Below are 5481 nucleotides of genomic sequence, written 5' to 3'. Positions count from 1 at the left end.
TGGTTGCAGCTGGCGCCAGGGAAAGGCCTTCTCACAGTAGTTAGACAACACCTGAAACTGGTGATTAGCAGCTTCCTGATAAGATCTCAGGGAGTTGGGAGAGCAGGCTCCAGCATGAGCACTAACAGGCAAAATGGTGGCATTTAACTGGTATATAACCTTTCTCTAGGAATGCAGGACTGGTAAGGGAAAAATGCCTCAAGTGAGTAGGCGTACAACTTCAGTAAGCACACTGCGCATGCGGCCCCTCCCAAGTGCTGGCAGGCCAGTGCGCAAATGAACAGTCTACCCCACGGGACGAATCAAGGGAGAAGAGACGCAAGACTCCAGAAGCATGCCAGCCACATCAAAAGTGATTTTCCCAGGGCGAGGCTTATCCATTGCACTCTGGATGTGTTGACCCCAGCAATTTCCCCAAATATGGGAAACTCGACTGCATAATTTGTGGTCGTGGGGGACTGCGTTCGCGCTTTCCCCTGTTTAAAAAAAAAAGAAAAAAAAAACCACCAAATGTGTGGTAATTTGTTATGGCAGCCCTCAGAAGAGGGCTTAATGCAAGACCTGATCGATAAGAAGACGCTGGCTCTAGGAGGATCTGGTCATAGAGTCTTCCAGGTAGAGGGAACACATGCAAAGTCCCTGGGATTAATTACATCAGTGGTTCTCAGTCCTGGCTGTGCATTGGATCGCCAGGGATTTTTTTTTTTTGGAAGACAAGTTCTCATTCTGTTACTGAGGCTGAAGAGCAGAGCCACGATCACCGCTCATTGCAGCCTCAATCTTGAGCAGGGGGCTCAAGCAGTCCTCCTGCCTTAGCTCCCCAGTAGCTGGGACTACAAGTATGTGCACCATGTCCAGCTAAGTTCTGTATTTTTTGTAGAGACAGGGTTTCATCATGTTGCCCAGACTGGTCTCGAACTCACAGGCTCAAGCTATTCACCCACCTCAGTCTTCCAAAGTGCTGGGATTACAGGCATGAATCACTGCACCTGGCACACTAGAAATTTTTTTTTTTTTTTATACAGGGTCTCACTCCGTTGTTCAGGCTGCAGTGCAGTGGCAGGATGTTGGCTCACTGCAACATCCGCCTCCAGGGTTCAAGTGATTCTAATACCTCAACCTCCCAAGTAGCTGGGACTACAGGCACCTGCTACTACGCCTGGCTAATTTTTGTATTTTAAGTAGAAACGGGGTTTCTCCATGTTGGCCAGGCTGGTCTCAAACTCCTAACTTCAAGTGATCCACCTGCCTCAGCCTCCCAAAGTGCTGGGATTACAGGCATGAGCCACAGGGCCCAGCCCAGAAATTTTTTTAAATGCTCCTGATGAGGCCAGGCATGGTGGCTCACACCTGTAATCCAAGCACTTTGGAGGCCAAGGCAGGTGGATCACCTGAGGTCGGGAGTTCAAGACCAGCCTGACCAACATGGTGAAACCCCACCTCTACTAAAAATACAAAAAATTAGCTGGACACGGTGGCGCGTGCCTGTAATCCTAGCTACTCGGGAGGCTGAGGCAGGAGAATTGCCTGAACTCAGGAGGCGGAGGTTGCGGTGAGCCGAGATTGAGCCATTGCACTCCAGCCTGGGTAACAAGAGCGAAACTCCATCTCAAAAAAAAAAAACAACAAACAACAAAAAAAAAAAAAAAAAAAAAAAAAAACTCCTGATGTTCAGCTCTACCCCAAAACAATTGAATTGGAATCTCTGGAAGTGGAGCCTAGGGATCGGTATTTTTTTAAAGCTCTCCAGGTAAATCTAACATACAGCCAGGAGTCTACTGCTGAATTCCCTGATTCACAATCTCCTTCAGGCAAAATCAGTGCATTAAAAAACACTATTATGCCAGGTGGTGGCTCAATCCTGTAATGCCAGCACTTTGGAAGGCCAAGGTGGGCAAATCACCTGAGGTCACTAAAAATACAAAATTTAGCCGGGCATGGTGGCGCACACCTGTAATCCCAGCTACTCGGGAGGCTGAGGAAGGAGAATTGCTTGAACCCAGGAGGCAGAGGTGGCAGTGAGCTGAGATTGTACCACTGCACTCCAGCCTGGGTGACAGAGTGAGACTCAGTCTCAAAAAACAAACAAACAAAAAAACTATTAAATTAGTTTAAAAAGGGAGAGAGACAGAGTCTTGTTCTGTCACTGAGGCTGGAATGCTGTGGTGGACTCTCAGCTCACTGCCACCTTCGTCTCCAGCGCTCAAGTGATCCTCCTGTCTCATCCTCCTGAGTAGCTGGGACCACAGGCCCAACTAATTTTTGTAGATGGTGTTTCACCACGTTGCCCAGACGGTCTTGAACTCCTGAGCTCAAGTGATCCACCCCACTTTGTGGCCTCCCAAAATGCTACAATTACAGTCCCAAACCCACTTTCCATTGGCAGCACATGCTCACTGCATGTAGCAAGGGTCTGGGAAATACATTCTGGCAGGTGCCCAAGAAGAGGAGATTATGGATGTCGATGAATACCTTGGGTTTTGCCAGACTATTGCCATTAGAATTCTGTTTTTCAGATGAAGAAACTAAGGCTTGACTATGGTCCTGGGACTAACAAGTGGAGGAGTCAGGGATTGAACCCATGTCTCTTTGACCCAGAGCCACCCACTTACCTGTAGACCCAGAGCCTCATGAGGGGGTGGTGATTCTGGAGTACCTGGCATTGGCCCTTTGCCACCTGTGGCTATGTCACATTATTTATACCCTGTCCTTTTCTAGACAATAGTGTCTCTAGCTTATTTCCCCTCCAGAGGGTGAAAGGCACAGTCTTCGCTCTAATCAATATTTTTTTTTATTTTGAGACAGGGTCTTGCTTTGTTACCCAGGCTGGAGTGCAGTGGTGCAACCCTGGCTCACTGCAACCTCCACCTCCTGGGTTCAAGCGATTCTCCGGCCTCAGCCTCCCTAGTAGCTGGGACTACAGGCGTGTGCTACCATGCTAATTTTTGTATTTTTAGTAGAGACAGCATTTTACCATGTTGGCCAGCTGATCTCGAACTCCTAATGTTGGGTGATCAGCCTGCCTCAGCCTCCCAAACTGCTGGGATTACAGGCGTGAGCCACTGAGCCTGGCCTCTAATGAAGTCTTTAATGAGGACCAGCATCTGGTAGGAGTGAGAAGCAGCATCCTTCTATCACCCACCCCACCACCAGAATTTCACTCCTGTAGTCCTGGGTCTCATGGGAAGCCTGGAAACCCTCATGCTCTGTCTCCTAACAGGAGAGAGCAGAAGGCCCACCCCAGGACCTTATGCAGGGCCCTGGGCAGACCCAAAGATCACCTTGAATCAGCCAGAGGAGAGCAGATGGCTGTCAGCAGGATGGAGGCAGAAAACCCTGGGGGTGCCGGAGAGTGGAAGTCAGATGGACCCAGCAGGAGACCCAGGCCTGGGGTCACCTAAATTAGAAATATAAAAAGGGCCAATATGTAGTAGACATTGCCATGGGCAGGGCCCTTTATATGGGTTGTCTGGTTCAATACTCATGACAACCAAATCAGTGTCATGACATTATCACCCCTATTTCACAGATGGGGAAATGGAAGCACACAAGGAGGCTGTGTCACTTGCCCAAGGTCAGGTAGCTGGAAATAGGCAGCATTGGGACCTGAGCCCTGACCTGTCTCAGCTGAAACTCGAAGTTCTTATATATTCCATGGATTCTACCATCTCCCTGGGGCTGGGACTGGGCCCAGGCAGGGGAAGAGCCAGGAAGACACAAGCGTGCCCTAGACGGTCCTGCCTCTGCGAATAACGCAGACAACTGCAGGCTGAGGGCATGGACCTTGCCCACGTCCTACCTGGTTCTGTGGCCTGGAAAGTCACTCCCACTGTCGACCCTCTGGCACATGGAGCAACTTTATTTTTTTTGCCCTAGCACTCAAGAGAAAAATGATTAGGAGAGACCTTGGTGTGGGGCTCAGGAAACAGGGACCCACATTCTAAGCTTCCATACCCCCACCTCACCCCTATCCCAGCCTTCCCTCTTATGGCTCCTAGTTCTCTTTGGGGGCAGTTCTTGGTACCAGAGTATGTGCTCAATAAATGGATGTGTTAACAAAAGAAAGAGGCAGAGCACCGTGGCTCATGCCTGTGATCCCAGCACTTTGGGAGGCTGAGGCAGGAGGATCGCTTGAGGCCAGGAATTCAAGACCAGGCTTGGCAATGTAGCGAGATCCTGTCTCTACAAAAATTTTAAAAATTAGCCAGGCATGGTGGCATGCACCTATAGTCTCAGCTATTCAGGAAGGAGGCTGAGGCAGGAGGATGGCTTGAACCCAGGAGTTTGAGACTGCAGTGAGCTATAATTGCGCCACCTTACTCCATCCTGGGTGACAGAGTAGGACTCTGTCAAGAAAGAAAGAGGGAAAGAGAGAAAGGGAAGGAAGGGAAGGAAGAAAGGAAGGGAGGGAGGGAAGGGAAGAGATATGGTCTTTGAGCTCAACAGGTTTTTTTTTTGTTTTTTTTTTGAGACGGAGTGTCGCTCTGTAACCCAGGCTGGAGTGCAGTGGCACGGTTGCAGCTCACTTTAACCTCCAACTCCCAGGTTCAAGCAATTCTCCTGCCTCAGCCTCCTAAGTAGGTGAGATTACAGATACCTGCCACCACGCCTAGCTAATTTTTGTATTTTTAGTAGAGATGGGGTTTCACCATGTTGGCCAGGATGGTCTCAAACTCCTGCCTCAAGTGGTCTGCTGCCTCAGCCTCCCAAAGTGCTGGGATTACAGGCGTGAGCCACCGAGCCTGGCCCTAAAAAAATCTTGGTTTGGCTGGGTGCGGTGGCTCATGCCTGTAATCCCAGCACTTTGGGAGGCCAAGGCAGGCAGATCACCAGGTCAGGAGTTCGAGACTAGCCTGACCAACATGGTGAAACCCCATCTCTACTAAAAATACAAAAATTAGCTGGGCGTGGGTGGCATGCACCTGTAATCCCAGCTACTCAGGAGGCTGAGGCAGGAGAATTGCTTGAACCCAGGAGGCAGAGGTTGCAGTGAGCCGAGATCGTGCCACTGCACTCCAGCCTAGGAGACAGAGCGAGACTCTGTCTCAAAAAAAAAAAAAAAAAAAAAAAAAAACTTTGTTTGCTTATTTCACCACAGTTTTCTTCTTTTTTTTTATTATTTCTTCATAGTTTTATTCTTATGTACATGTAGATGATATGTTATATGATAAAAGAACTTTCTTAGTGAGAAGAAAAAAACATCATCCTAAGTGACAAGAGCTTTCTATCAGTCTTTTTCTTTTTTGGCGTCACATAAAATGGTGTGTTCTTGTGATCAGTAACACGTTAGAGTCAATCAAACATGGCATGTCATGAGTACCCAACTACCAAGAATGAGACGAGCTAGCAAGCACTGAGTTCTTCCAGACAAAGAGCTCTACGTTCTAACCTAGGAAATGACTACTCACATGTCATTACTATTTCCATTTTACCAGTGGGAAGACTAAGGCACAGAAAGGTCAAGAAACTTCCCCAAGGTCA

The 5481-nt window shown here is 48.6% G+C and overlaps 1 non-coding gene across 1 annotated transcript; it reads left to right on the top strand.

The window, feature by feature from the left end:
* Positions 1–321: 321 nt before the first annotated feature.
* On the top strand, positions 322–479 carry LOC135270877 (U1 spliceosomal RNA). The gene has a single exon (XR_010339035.1). It is a non-coding gene; the product is annotated as a U1 spliceosomal RNA (small nuclear RNA).
* Positions 480–5481: the final 5002 nt, after the last annotated feature.

The sequence above is a fragment of the Aotus nancymaae genome, unplaced genomic scaffold, assembly GCF_030222135.1.
Source record: "Aotus nancymaae isolate 86718 unplaced genomic scaffold, 86718_ANA_hifiasm-v0.15.2.pri h1tg000067l, whole genome shotgun sequence".
Lineage (NCBI taxonomy): Eukaryota > Metazoa > Chordata > Mammalia > Primates > Aotidae > Aotus > Aotus nancymaae.
The sequence above is the reverse complement of the archived record's forward strand: the minus strand, read 5'-3'. Positions and strand labels throughout refer to the sequence as shown.